The sequence below is a fragment of the Onychomys torridus genome, chromosome 11, assembly GCF_903995425.1.
Source record: "Onychomys torridus chromosome 11, mOncTor1.1, whole genome shotgun sequence".
Classification (NCBI taxonomy): domain Eukaryota; kingdom Metazoa; phylum Chordata; class Mammalia; order Rodentia; family Cricetidae; genus Onychomys; species Onychomys torridus.
This window is the reverse complement of record NC_050453.1, coordinates 49,450,847-49,466,919: the sequence shown is the minus strand read 5'-3', so window position 1 is coordinate 49,466,919 and position 16,073 is coordinate 49,450,847. Positions and strand designations below refer to the sequence as shown.

The window sequence follows — 16,073 nt, the reverse complement described above, 5'->3', positions numbered from 1 at the left end:
ATTTTAATCTTGGGTATTTGTAGCATATGGTCATGTCTTATAGTGATTCTCAGCTTAAAAAATAATGGATGTAGGCATCATTACATTGACATTTTCCTCCAGTCATGTTTGGTTCTATAGTAGGTCTCTGGGCCATGCAGCCTCTCTGTCCTGGTGCTCCAAGCACTGTCAGGGGTTGGTTCATGCTTGTGGTATGAGTTTCTGGCTGGACCAGTCATTGATTGGCTACTCCCTCAAACTCAGCACCACCTCTACCCCTTACCTGTCTTTCTAGTACATCCCATAGGCAGCACAGATTTTGGGTGGAAGCTTACATGGTTTAGTTGTGGTGTCCTAGTTCCTCCACTGGAAGTCTTGCCTAGTCATAAGAGATGACCAGTTCAGGCTATAATATCTGCAATTGCTAGGAGTCTAAGCTGGCGTCATCCTTGTAGATATTTGGGAGTTTCCTTTTACCAGGTTTCTACCTGACTCTGAAATGCCTATGCCCCCCTTTCCTGTCATCTCTTTCAGTACTTTCCCCCAACCCCCACCTGATATCTCATGCTTCCATGCCCACTCACGACCTATCCAGCCACAAAATCTCTTCTATTTCCCTTTTCCAGGGAGATGTAAGTTTGCCCCTTGAACCATCCCTGTTACCTAGCCTCTCTGGGTCTATGGATTATAGCAAGGCTATCCTTTATTTTATAGCAAATATTCACCTGCAAGTGAATACATACCCATGATTGTCTTTCTGAGTCTGGGTTACTTTACTCAGGATGATTTTTTTCCCCAATGTAATGATGCCTAACAATATTCTGCTGTATTCATAGAATGGTTCCTAGCTCAATCGATATCAGAGAAGCTTCATCCAACAACTGGTAGAAACGAATGCAAAGATCCACAGTCAAGCACTAGGCCAAGCTCTGGGAATCACGTCGAAGAGCAGGAGCAAGGATTGTACCAGTCAGAGGGGTCAAGGACACCACAAAAAAACCCATAGAATCAATTAACTTGGCCTCATTGGAGCTCACAGAGACTGAACCAAGAATAGGGAGTCTGCATAGGACGGACCTAGGCCCTCTGCATATATGTGATAGTTATGTAGCTTGGTCTTCTTGTGGGACTCTTAACAGTGGGAGCGGGGGCTCTCTCTGACTCTTTTACTGGCTTTTGGGACCCTATTCCTCATGATGGGTTGCCTTGCCAAGCCTCAATACATGTGAGGTACTTAGTCTTACTATAACTTGATATGCCATGTTTTGTCAGTATTCATGAGAGGCCTACCCTTTTCTGAATAGAAATGGAGAAGGGGTCGATGTGTGTGTGTGTGTGTGTGGGGAAGCAAAGGGGAGTTGGGAGTACCAAGTGGGACAGAGGAGGGAAGGGAAACAGTGATTGTGATGTAAAATAAGTCAATAATTTAGAAATAGATTAATTTTTAATTATATAGGCATTGTGTGTGGGAATGCAGATACCCAAGCAGGCCAGAAGAGGGCTTTGGTTCCCTTGGAGCTGGAGTGATAACCACAGCTGTGAGCACTCTGACAGGGGTGTTGGGAATTAAATTCAAGTCCTCTACAAGAGCAACATGTGCGGTCTGCCCAGCTGCTGCTTTCGAATTTCTCAGTCCATGTGTACTGGTTAAATCGTTTTCAGTCTCCAAGTCTCCTCAACATCTAACACAGCACCTCACACATAATAATAATATGAGTTGAGGTGTCCTGTTAATAATAATATGGACTACGAAAATTTAATTAAGGGAATACCAATGAAAATCCATATTTTTACTTTTCTCAGTAGCTAGGGGGCATCTTGTGACTTGCCTCAGATATAGCTACAAGACAAGATTTGTTATTGTTTTAGTAAATAAATTCCTATACTTAATGCTGTTCATAGTGTGTGTGTGTGTGTGTGTGTGTGTGTGTGTGTGTCTCCCTTAATGTAGAATAGGAGTTTGAGGGTCTGATTTAATACTCTTCTCTTCTTTATCTGTGCTGTTCTCTTTATTTTTTCTTTCTCATTTGTAGTTTTACTGAAGGTATTGATGTTAGATGATGAAGATTTGGGTACATTAATTGCATGAAACACCTCATTTGAACAGCATCCTTTTACTTTATAAGATCTAGGAAATTGCCCTCATAGCTTAATCCACGTTACAGATACTCCTTTAAGTTAGAATAACAAGTGGTCTCACAATTTTATTTTCCTATATTCCCAGAAGTTTGCATTTTTCTCAATAATATGACGATTTATATAAAATTCAACGGTCCATTCTTTGCAGAAATACACACTACAGAACCAGAGATACTTAAAGGGTGACTTTAGCAAGTCATAGAGGTATCTGATGGGTCTCAGAGCAATGACCTTGGGAAATGAAGAGGAATAGTGTTTTTCTTATGCTCAGAATGAAGCTAACACATCTTCAAGGAGGGAAAATGGAAGAAGTATTTGAATTTTATGTTCACACTAGTAAGGTGAGTCCTGTATATTTTAGTAGCCTAGTGTTTGCTTTCCCTGAATTGAGTAAGATGTTGTCAATTTATTTCTAGTTGAATGTGACAGTAGTAAGATTTTCAAAGTCTAATGAAAACAAGTAACATTAACCTTGTGATTTATCGGTTCAGATTATATGCACGATATTGTGAGTGAAGTCAACTTACCTTTTGTCATTGGAAAAAAAAAAAAAGAATGGCCTGTAAAACTGCAAGAATCTCTGACTCTTACTGACATCTGAGACCCTACTCCTTATACTGGGTTGCCTTCCACAGCCGTAATACATGGGAAGGTCCTTTGTCTTACTGCAACTTGATATGCTATGTTTAGTGATATTCACGGGACACCTGCCCTTTCCTGTGTGGAGAAGAAAGGAAAGGATTAGGGTATGGGAGCAGCGAAGGGGGAAGAGGGGAGGGACTTGGAGGTGAGGATGGGAATGATGCTGTGGCTGGGATGTAAAATAAATGGATGAATAAAAAAAGAGTTGGTCTGTCAGAAGGTGTTTTCAATTGCTAACATTTTCTCAAAATGAGTTATTTATTTTAATCATATTTATAATATGAAAGTATAAGATACTGGTAATACTGACTTCTAAATTTTTATACTAGTAAATGTATTTTTAGTAATGACAGTGTTGTCTACAAATAACTTTATATTTTATTAATTCTGTATATAGGTTTTACATATTTCTCCTAATTCACAATTATAAATAATATTATAATAGATATCCTCTCAGTACACATATATTTATGTCAACATAAATTCCTAGAAACAAATTAGACAGATAAAATTTAGTGCACAATTTACACTTTGATATGTATTAGTAAACTGATTACAACTGATCACAAATACATTACTGATTTGATTTTTTTTTTTTTCAGAGCTGAGGATCAAACCCCGGGCCTTGCACTTGCTAGGCAATCGCTCTACCACTGAGCTAAATCCCCAACCCCTGATTTGAATTTTTATATGATGCATTTCTCTAAAATTTTGTAGCAATTAGATTTTATTATAACATCATTTTAATTGATAAAAATCAACTAAATATACACATTTCCTATTTTGTTGAGATTATTATCTAGAATTGAAATATATCTAATTTAGAAAAATATAGTAAACTGTGAAGACAATTATCATGCAACCACAAAGCACATAAAATACAATAATATAATCAGCTTATTTCATGTAAATGGAAGTTATCTTTACTTAACTTTTGCCTCCAAATTTTATACCTCTAATTCTTATAACTTCAGTCTTAAAAATAGAGTATATATATCTTACAAATGAAATTAATATGATTATCAATAAGACTATAACACTAAATATGCTTTTCTTTTTAAAATTGAGGGACTGGACCTGCCTGTACTGAATCCATCAGGTTTAAATGAATCTCCAGGGGAGTCTTGGCCCTGGAGGAAATGGGAATGGAGGGGAGGGGATGGGGGAAAGATGGGGGGGGGGGTGGGAGGGGGAGGACAGGGCAACCCATGGCTGATGTGTAAAATTAAAACACAAATATAATAAAAATAAAAAATAAAAAATGAGCATGTTATATACATTTTTCATATGGGGCATAATTACAATGCAAATTGCTTGGAATTTACTCTTTGAATTAAAGACAACCTTATTGGTAAAGTGGGAATATGAATTAAAAATAGTAAGCACCCTTAATTAATTGCTGCAGATGCTGAATGCAGAGCCCTAAGATTTTTGCTCTTAGAGCATTTTTCTCTAATCTTTTTATGCTTATGATTGGGTATAACAGACTTTCTATATTTACCAAATGCTCAGTTAATTATTTAATAGACCTTTGCCTTCCAGATGGCAAGCCTTTATAAGAATGCTTTCTGTTTCCTTTGTAAAATGTAGTGATTTTTCATTTCATACATTATGTTTTAGACTTGGCATTTTTGTCCTTACACTTTCATGCTTTCTTGAATTTGTATAATCTGTGGCATTGTAGAAATTGTAGAAGACACTTTGTTGCACAGGCTGTTTTGCTATTGGTGCTGATTTTTACAGAAATTCTGTGTCATTTTCCTAAGTTTTGTTCATTTCATGCTGTACCTTCTTCATTGGTCCATGCTCTTTCACTTTGCCAGTTAACTCCTGTCTCAAGTACTCATCAAGACTTAAAAATATAAGGGCAACTCTTTACAGCTTCTCAAGCAAGTTGACAATTAGTATTAGACACCAAAATATAACATTGTTTGATGTACACTGAAATGGGTTATGGGTAATTAAATTCTCTTGTTATTTTTGAAGAAATTGTTGATTATTGCTTTGAATATATCATCACACAATTTTGATAATTGTCAGAAGACAAAATATTGTCTCCTCCCACCTCCAAGCATAACGTGAAGCAGGATGAATGGTTGCTAGAACTGGAGCAAGCTGGACTTTGTTTTCTTTTCTTTCTGAGACTATACTAAAATTACATCATTTCTCCCTTCTCTTTCATTCCTCTACCCTGTACTCTCCTCCTTTCTCTTTTTTAAATGTATGGCCCTCCTTATTTTTCTTTAATTGCTGTTAAGCACATATATGTCTATACAAATATATTTCTAAATATAGCCTGCTCAATCTTTATAATGTTACTCCTTTGTATGTATTCAGGGCTGACCATTTGGTAGATAACCATTCAGTGTGCTCTTTCCTGGAGAAGGAAGAGCGAGCAGAAAGATTTTTAAGAACCAGAAGATCAGGGAGTTTGCTGTGAGATTTTTATCTTCTATTAACATCAAAGTTGCAACCACAAAAATCTCATTAACATGACTGCCTAAACATGATCTGACCAAGCATGACACCAATAGACGTTACAAAAGATGTGGAGAAAAGCCTGCATGGCCTCAACCTTACACAAAAAACCACAGGCAACTAAGGAATTCGTGAGTAGGCCAGGACTTGTTTGAAAGACTCTTTTGACTTCTACATCATGTTTAAAATATGTAGATATATGCACTAATTTATTGACATTATCCACTTGCTCTGAGTAAGTGGCTTGTACAGCTCATGTCCCTCTTGACTTATGTGATGGGGATATATGTCAAGATGCTACTTCTAAAGCTTAAGGACTCCAGATGTGTGCAATCCAAACACTTGGGAAGCAATGCAACAGGATCACAGCAGGCCAGCGTAACTACCCAGAGTGACCCTGTCTCAGCAACATAAATAAGACTCTTAGGAGGAACATATTTAAGTGGAAAGTACATTAGTGTATCTTGCACATGAAAATACTAATTTTGATTTGTGAATTACTTGTTACTATCACTTACATGCCATAAAATAACTTGGAGGTAAATGCATTACCTGTACTTCTTTTAGGTATGAAAATGTTTCACTCAGGTTATAAAGCTAGATGCTATGCATTTAAAATTAGAAGATAAACATTGCAGTCATATGGAGAATCTGTTTTGAAATTGTCCTTTCTTGTTGTGTTCAGTAAAACAGAATAGTCCATCCTTTTTTTCTCATAACTATTAAAATATTTTCAAAAACTTCATTCCTTCAACTGACATAATATTAGAAGACATATCATTACTTTAATACCATGCCTAGCAATTTCACATTCCAGTAACACAAAGACTACCCTGAGTTGTGAATCAATAAAGTCAATAACCATTCCATTGTCTTGGTTTTCAAGTGCAGTGATTGCAAGATCCACAGTTCGGGGCATTAATTATTAGTCATGGAATGGTCACAGTTTATCTCTGTAATATATCAATATTATAATGATCTTTCATATAGAACATCACTCCTTTTTACATAATAACTTTAAGAGAGTCAAGTTCTTTCTTTAGAATCTGTGTGCCTAATTAGTCATAGCAAAACAGACTATTTAAAATTTAAATGGCAAGATATTTATTCGATAAAATGTTCATTCTCACATCAGTATGAATTAAAGGCAGAAAGGAGTTAAATCTCAGAGGAGACAGGCAGATTTCTGTGAACTGTGGGTCAACCTGGTCTACCTAGGGAGAGCTAGTTCAGCCAAATCTACACAGTGAGACATTGCCTCAAAATAGGACAAAAATGCAAAGAAGCTAAGGTTTCCTTATTGTCATTAAATAGTTTTCTACAGCTGAAGAAGGCTTACTTTCCCTATCTACTCTTAGACATTTCAGTTTTTTATTATTTCCATCCAACTTCTGAATGATTATCTAAGCAATGAAAATATCTGTTGGCAAGTGATAGATTGTGTGTGCTTGCCTTTAACAAGTTACAATTTAACTTATTTTAATTATTAAAGTTAGAAAAAATTAGAAGTATGTAAAAACACATAAGCCATTATAAATTTTTATGGATATGGATTTTTAAATATAAAAACTTGCCAATATATGTGTATACATGTATGTACACACACATAATATATTGCTCTGTGAATATTTCTATTTTGTTATGAGTAGATTTGCAAGTGAAATGTAGGCATGATTTCCACTTCTCTGAGAGAAATTCACATTGAGGTGAAATACTATTCTTCAGGGAACCAGAATCTTGTTCTTGACTCTGAGTTCAATTCCATAACTAGTGTAACAGAAAATCTCGGTTAAATGCAGCAGGTGGTGCCTATGCTTTTATGAAATAAATCTCCTTCACAGACAATTCTCAGGAAGGAAGAAATTGCACTCAAATGTAGAGAAATGATAAAACCCAAATAAAAACACATGTAATAAAAAAAATCTTGTTAGAATTTTGTAGACGTTGTCACGATTCCACTATTTGACCAATTCAATTTTATCCAAAATGGAACTACAAATAATGCTCATGACAAGACTCATTGACATCTAATTTTAAACAAAACTATGTTGATTTTTTTTTCCTTTGGTGTGGAGTGTGTGTGGTATATGTGTAACTGTGTGCACTGCATGCAGGTATGTGCATGCTCACGTGCACGATCGTGAGCACACGCAGAAGCCAGTGAGGAAAGTGGCTCTCTTTTCCAGTGGCTCTACTCCTTATTCTGTTGAGGAAAGGTCTAGAATGAACTCTTTTAGCTAGTCTGGCTAGTCAGCGAGCTCTCAAATCTATCTGTCTCTGCCATCCAATGCCTGGCCACAGGCTTGCACAGCCCTGCCTGGCTTTTTATGTGAGTGATGGGGATATGAACTCTAGTTCTCCTGCTTTCACTGAAACACACTGTGCCATCATACCTTCAGCCCCCACACTCATGTCCATATGAACAGTTTATAGCTAACCTGGGTAATGTTTCTATTGTATTTAACTGTGTATTTGTTTTATCAATTACAGTTTTAATGGGGATGAATGATGAAGTAAAACATAAGCACACTGACCACTTTCCCATTTCCTCATCCTTCCTCCAACCTCTCTAATATCCCACATTCACTCTCCAATTGATGGCCCTTTTTGGATTACTTAAAACTTATACTTTGTCTATAGGATCCCATTTTTGCAATACATTCTTCTAATGAATATCATTGTAAGTAACCCCTTGGTTATGCATTTTTATGATCCACACCTTCATTGATTTCCCCTTTGAATGTATGTTTTCATTGTGGGTTCTCTCAGTACGTAAGCAATTTTACTGTTTGCCTGTAATCTTGAGTGCTGGTTATTCTGTCTTCATGTATTTCTCCAACACTCCTCTTGATCAATTCCCTTTGTAGCATTACTTGAAATTTCCACCAACTCTACTCTTCTATTTGCTCATCAGACATGTCATCTATTTAATTAGCTGCTCCATTTAAATTTGCATGTGTTCATTGTCCACAGAGTTGACTTCCATAATGGCATTTTTTGTCTGTGTGAGTTATGTGTCCTTTGACTATGACATCTTTATTTTATTATTATTATTATATTTGTGTTTTAATTTTACATATCAGCCATGGGTTCCCCTGTCCTCCCTCCTCCCGCCCCTGCTCCCACCTTCCTCCCATCCTCTCCCCTCCATTCCCATCTCTTCCAGGGCCAAGACTCCCCTGGGGATTCATTTAAACCTGGTGGATTCAGTACAGGCAGGTCCAGTCCCCTCCTTCCAGGCTGAGCAAAGTGTCCCTGTGTAAGCCCAAGGTTCCAAACAGCCAGCTCATGCACTAAGAACAGGTCCCGGTCCCACAGCCTGGATGCCTCCCAAACAGTTCAAGCTATTCAATTGTCTCACTTATCCAGAGGACCTGATCAGGCTGGGGGCTCCACAGCCTTTGGTTCATCATTCATGTGCTTCCATTCATTTGGCTATTTGTCCCTGTGCCTCTCCAATCTTGGTCTCAACAATTCACACTCTTACAGTCCCTCCTCTTTCTTGATATTGGACTCCTGGAGCTCCACCTGGGGCCTGGCTGAGGATCTCTGCATCCACTTCCATCAGTTATTGGATGAGAGTTCCAGCGTGACCTTTAGGGTGTTTGGCCATCTGATTACCAGACTAGGTCAGATCAGGCTTTTTCTAGACCATTGCCAGCAGTCTACAGAGGATGTATCATTGTGGATTTCTGGGGACCTCTCGGGCACTCTGTCTATTCCTGTTCTCATGTGGTCATCATTTATCATGGTCTGTTATTCCTTGTTCTCCCTTTCTGTTCTTGATCCAGCTGGGATCTCCTGCTCTCCTAAGCTTTCTTTCTCTCAAACCTTGCCCTTCATGACTCCCACTGTCGTCCAGGTTGTTCATGTAGATCTCATCCATTTCTCTGTCATTGGGCGATCCCTGTGTCTATGGTACATATACACAATGTAGTACTACTCCACAGAGAAAAACAATGACATCATGAGGTTTGCAGGCAAATGGATGGATCTAGAAAAAATCATCCTAAGTGAGGTAACCCAGACTCAGAAGGACAAACACGGTATGTACTCACTCATAGGAGGATACTAGATGTAAAACAAAGATGACTAGACTGCTACACATCTCCAGGGAGGCTACCTAGAAAACGGGACCCTAGGAATGACATTTTTATATACAGTTCTTTTCAGTCATTTTTTTTCTCCCATCTACTCAATATTCTGAGTGAAGATCTGTGAGTCACTTGCTTCCCTTTACTCCCTTTCAACACATTCTGTTTGGTTTTGTATTTCCTGACTTATTTCACCTTGTCTTTTGCTTCCCTGGAGTTAAGTCTCTGATATATATATAAAATCTATAACTGCTCAGCTCTCACCCTTCTTTCCCTTGAATGATGGCCACACCCAATAACAAAAGTTTCTGTTTTCTGAAAAACAAATCGGAGCTTATGTCATTGCATGACCAGATGCCATGCAAAGTAATGCTATTTCCTTCATGGCCAACCTTTATGCAAAGGCGGAGAGAGGCAGCTGTGTCTATGACATAAGGCACAGAGATTCTTTCTCTCCAACACAAATTTCTCACTTTGCAACACTATTATAGCTAATATTTCTATCCCTACTGTTTGTGTTAAAAGGTTGAGTTCTCTCTGATGAACACACAGCACTGAAGTTTTTTAAACCAAATATGTTTGAGGTGTTTCAATTGTACATGGAAATTGCAAAGTTCGTAGTGAATGTACACAGACCTTCTATCCATGTTCATGCCTTAACATTCTTTTATCATAGTCTGTTTATCAGAGCTAAGAAGGACTCCCAGAATATTACTGTTATCTCTCCTTCAAATATTATTCATATTTCATTTGCTTTGCTTATGATATCTTTTTCTGTTCTCAATATTCAATTTAGAACATTTAAATACATTATTCCTTTAAGTAGGAAAAAATTGACTGTAGGAATTGAAAATGTAGTTTAATATACCCTTTTAGAAGGTTGAGCAAAGAGAACAAGGGTGATGTTGGGAGTTAAAATTTGAGAATGTTCTGAGAATGAGGTTCTGGGGTTGAAGATTTTGTTCTTATAGGAATCCTGGAAAGCCAGGAATTTCTTAAACCTTTGGCTTATGAGATTTCAAATGTGAGGAGCATTAAAATGCAAGCATTTCCATTATATTCAAGAATAATACATTTATGATTCCAATCTCCAAAAATATTTGGAAACAATAAAACATGCACCATTGCCTATAGCTGGAGCTTGAGTGGACTTTTACAAATTCATTCCTAAAGGATTCTCACTGTGGCCTTTGGATGAGCTTTTAGTATGGGAATGGACTTTGGTACTCAAAGTTTTGGAGCAATTAGGTTTGATTAAGGCCTTGCAATAGGGATTTGTTTCTCATTCCACACAATTTATTATCAGCTTAAGCAGTCTGAATTTGGTGCATCTATGTTTACATAGGTCTTTTCAAGTTTCAGAAGGGGCTACTGACTAAATCTTCTCCCTAGCACCCTGAGGGAAAAAATCTGTGTGGCTGTCTGTTTTCCTGGAAGAGTCTCCTACAGACCCTCACAGTCAGGATATTGGATTAGCTAGTCCACTTTTAATTTCCTGGGAACAAATTGTGTAGTTATGAGTAAGTACATTTAAGAGAAAATGGCATTGAATGCCTTTAAAATATGAGATATATACAAGATTTATTTGCTGAAGTATCTGTGAATGTGTATTTATGCTTTTGGCTTTATTTTTAAAGTCACATCTCTCTCCTTGATATAATGTGAAATAAAAAATTGCTTAAGTATTAGAAATGAAAAATTTACATTCTGAATGCTAATTATCTTCAGATCAGGGCTCTTGTTATTATACAAAAGCATGTTTATTTAGGATTCATTAGAAAGAAGTTTGATTTATTCTGCTCTACATCCAACTAAAAAGTCTTTTACTTATCATCATGTTTTTATAATATATGAGTATGCAAATATTTTATGTAAAAGCAATTTAAAAGACATAAAATCAATAAGCACTTGATTTTTTTTATAAAGTGCTAATAACTCCCTCAGTTATTTGTTTTAAATGTTTGTGTGTGTGTGTGTGTGTGTGTGTGAGTTTAGTACCTGAAGTTATAATTAGAAAACAGCAAGGATTGGGAGGATTTTACATGAGTTGCATTTCATCAGTGTGCCTTGGGATTAGAAATTCCCCAAGTCATAAACCTTCTGTCTACTTCCAATGGAAATTCAGCCATAATGTCAAGTCATTATAAGTTTATTAGGTCCTTGTCATAATACCAGTTATAAATTAGATCATTTTATAGTCTCAGGAATGGAAAAGTAATTAAATTGGTGGTTTTATTAGTTGATGGACAGTTTCAAAGAGTTTATTTCTCTTGGAAAATCAAGGTATATTGTTCTTTTATCTTCCAAAGAAGTGACTAGAGGAAAAAATGGGGCTGAAGAGAATTCTAAATGTAACAATATAAGGTAATTTTAGCATGAATATACACTTGATTTTATTAATAAGTATTAAAATATGTATTTTAAAGATGTGAAGTTTTTGCTTTAGAATTTAAATATTAGGATCTTTCTTAATTAGTATGTGAATTCAATTTCAAAATATATTTTATTAGGTGAATTAGAGGCAGTCATGTTAATATTACAGTCTATTCTTTGAAAATATGCTAATTGAGGCTTTATTAATGATATGGAGATTAAAATCTTTGAAAATTCTTAAGTGTTATAATTAGTTTTTTTTTTTTGCTTTCTAGACTCAAAAAATCCAAATGATCAAAGTCAGTTACATTGAAAAAGAAATCTTGAGTATTTTCATTCAGTTAGCTAATTCTAAACTTGTCTTCTTTCCTCTCATGTTATTTATTATTTTCACTGTATGCTGGAAATGCTAATAGAAATACAGAAAATTAAAAGCACAATATATTCCATCATATAAATCATGTTCCAAAGTGTCTATAACCTATCTTTCAGTATCTCTGTTAGAATACACATATTTTCTAATGCGGAAATCATGGAGATGTACAACTCATTGTCTTACACACTAAATTCTCTTTACATTTTTATTGTCTGAGCTTCAAGATGAGGTACTCTGAATCTCAGCTTCCCATCACACAATTTTATTGCAGAGCATTGTGTATGCATATTTTTGTGAAATGTGTTTTGTTATTATTCATTCACTCATAGACTAATTTAAATAGGCAGCATCATGTAGAAAACTTCATTGTGTTTCCTTAATGTATTTCAACCACACTTGTGCATTTGACAATGCTTTAACCATGTTCCTGTATTTGTCTTATAATATACTTTACTTAGTATGCCTTCCTTATATTTTGTTTATCCATACAATTTTACATCCCAGCAACTAAAGTCAACAGATCCCTTTAGGTCCCCCTTATCACCACTTCTGTAGAATGCATGGACAGTGGAATAATCTTACTGTAACTATACAACAACAATTAGAAGCATGGGGGTTTGCTGACCAATTCTATCACTCTTCTACATGGTATAGCTCAGATTTGGTAGCTGTGAGCACAGGAAATGTTTCTTATTTTATATATCTCTATCTCTATCTATCTATCTATCATCTATCTATCTATCTATCTATCTATCTATCTATCTATCTATCGCAAGTGATATGATCTGAAACAACTATACTAGCTTCAGCTTCAACTTTGACCTTAGTCTACAGTTTAAGAAGAATAAGTCAGTGACTAAAACATAAATCTAAATACTGTTAGTCTCATACTAATCCACAGAATGTAGAGTGGATAAAAATTCTGATCAAAACTGAAGTGGCAAGAGAAACACCGGTTAGGAAATGTCAACTCTTCATGTTGCACTGTAGCTGAATTTTGTTTCTAATCATTGATTTACCCAGCTAAGTGCCCTGTGACACCTAACTAACAAATCAGAAAAGGATATGGCTGGTCATGAGTGAAAACTGTGCCAGAATCAGAGTCAAGCGTTTAGTTAAAAACTGGCTGGCCTCAGATCCTTTCTTTGTTACTAAATCACAATTTTCATTTTCATGAACACAATTAAATGAATATGCAAGACTGCTTCATTACACAGGTGTTAATCTAACTGTAACTGTATATCTAGCCTTAGCAAGAATTCTATGGGAAGTCTTGCTCTAATATTAATTTTGTATGTTTATTTTCTTTTTTTAAAAGATAACTAAAGGAAGAAAAAGTAGAAATGTGCACTTTATATTTTATTTTATATAAAAGTAGATTTTTTTCAAAAAAATGTTACACAACTACTTTGATAAAGTTGAAATGAGTTGTCATATTTAAAAGTTTATTTCACTCCAGAAGTTGTTTGACTCTGCCTCCCTTTTGTTTATTTGTTACAGATGGATTCCATGACTGCTCACAAGTTTACTTCTGGCCTTAGTTTACTCTAAAGTGTAATAGTCAGCAGATAGTTTTTGTTGATGATGAAATAGAATTATTTAAAACTCTTAATAGTTCTTTAATGAGTTACTTTTTCAAAACAATATTATATAAACAAGTCTTACTTTTTTAATACCCAATCTTTTTCTTGAGTGTGAACAGTGATGAATCCATTTCTGTTAAGGCACTGGAATGACCTTTGAAAGAAATTACCTATAGAAAAATACCTGAATTAGGAACTAAATTATACTTGACTTAGGAGTGTTTAAGTCATACATTTATCCCTGTGTTTCTGCTAGAAGAAAAGTCTTAGGAGAGACAATATCATGGCACTGCCAAAGGGGCAAAAAGACATTCTCCACATGAAAGTTTTGACTGACTCTGTTGCTCTGGGAGAGCCATAGCCTCACCTCAGGAAATCTGAAGTGGGCTGATGGCGTGAGAGCTTATGATGTCCCTTAGTAGACCAAGGTTTACGTTTTACTCCTTTCCCAGTTGCTCAGAAGCAATTAACGTAAGTAATGAATACTGTTACTCTGTGAATTCAGTGGCTGCTTGATTTATTTTCAAATCATATAGACCATTGTAGTATCCCTTCAGCATATCTGAATGCACAATTGATATTTCTAGGGTTATTGACTAGGTTTCTTTTTAAGATAATGCAATATTTAATATTTTCTATTAATTTATTAAAAAAGACTGTAAGTGGTATATATATTAGCATATTATTTTAGAATATAACAAATGTTAGAAAGAGATCAAAAGAGCTGTCAGAAATTTGGCACATGATATAAACTTCTCAATGTAATTGTGAACAAGTAAAAATTAATGAGGTAGAGACACAGATATGAAAACCATTTCATCTTGAGCCAGGAATGCATTTATTGATTATTAGAACTTTATTAAGTTCAGAATTAGACATGTATGGACTACTTTTTTAAACTAGAGATTGCATGGCCTAAGTCAATTAAATTGCAAAAAATAACTATATAAGTTTTCACATTGTGTGTACTATATACTATTTATAACCCCCTTTTCACATGTGAAAAAATTAACTTATTATTTTGGAGTTTGGTAATTATTTCCCTATGTCTTTTATTACTTTTTCTATGACTTTATGCCTTTTTTCTTAAAAAAAAGGGAAAATGATGCTATTTTCCTTTTATCCTTGCTCTATTATTCTCTGGGTTCTTCGATTCTGCATCTTGTCTCTTCTTTCCTTCTGTGAAGTCTGGTATCATTTCTATTCAACTTTACTTTTCAAATTTGAATCAAAGTGTTTGGCAGAGTGTCAGGGTTCTGGCAATCTGGGACATTCTATTATTTGTTACCAAATGATTAGCTAGTAAAAGTATTTCGTTTTATGATTCTCATCTTGCTGGGTTTGATGAGTATGATCTAATGTCTGGAACTTTTATCTTTAAATGTCATCAGTTTCCTCTTTGAGGTAAGTTCATTTTTCTAACACAGTTTAAATCGTTTTATACTCACACAAATGTGCTGCCTTGGAATCCACTTCTTGTTCCCTTGAGGTGGTCCTAGGTCTCGAGGAAGATAAGAGGATGCCTCCTTCTTCAATTGGTTTCTTTCCAAATCAGTAACTTTTCTATACTAACATGCTCCCTACCAAATATACATATTTATTTTCTAAACAATCTTCAAATAACCACATTATTCTTTAGTTTAATTTCTGAACACCACTGAATCCATTCCATGCTCAAGATATTTACATTTTAGTTTGAAGGATTTTGGTGGTGTTTCTATCAGGTTGTAATAAATCAAATCCACTCATTACCCCAGCTCTTCTGGTCTCTTTTTTAATGAGCTACTGTCTGAATATGTGTCCTGGAATCTTCACACTGTGAAGTCACTTACTCTGTGATATGTAAATTATTTTTCAGTCAAAAAAATGTAAATCTTTATTTTGCAATTGTACTCTGATGACAGAGATCAATTTGAAAAAAAAATGTAATGACAAACGTTTTTCCTTCTGAAGGCTGTATTTGCATGGCTTTATATGGTCTAAATGTTTGCATGGGGAATTCATCTTTCATTTTACATCTGCATACCTTATTCTTTAGTTTCATTTATTCAAGTGCATCTGGAGGACACTTAAAATACTTAAAAGCTTTCACTATATAAAGAACATCTTTATCAAGAGAAGACATTGGAGAAAACTGTCAAAGTATTTAAAAAGATTTAGAGTAATAGAAGCTACTTGAAATATGAAATGGAATCATAGTAGTTACTAAGCTCATTTGAATTTTTTTAAATATTAATATACCAGCTACTATAGTGTGATCATCTTTAATGAGTGCTCTACTGAAGAACTGGGGATAAACCAAACCAAATCAGTATGGATTCTTTAAGGCATGGGTTAAAAAGTAGCAAACAAGCTGATAAAGTGGTGAGATGGCTCAGTTGGTAAAGACACTAGCTTCTACACCTGATA

General features: G+C 35.4%; 1 protein-coding gene across 1 annotated transcript in view; it reads right to left on the bottom strand.

Annotated features, from left to right (window-relative positions):
- Nucleotides 1-15,428, bottom strand: part of Rgs21 (regulator of G protein signaling 21) — a 47,788-nt gene extending 32,360 nt beyond the window's left edge. Inside the window, exon 1 of the mRNA XM_036201744.1 lies at nucleotides 15,113-15,428. The gene's annotated coding sequence lies outside the window, so the exon portion shown is untranslated. The remainder of the gene's footprint in view (nucleotides 1-15,112) is intronic.
- Between the last annotated feature and the right edge of the window lie 645 nt (nucleotides 15,429-16,073).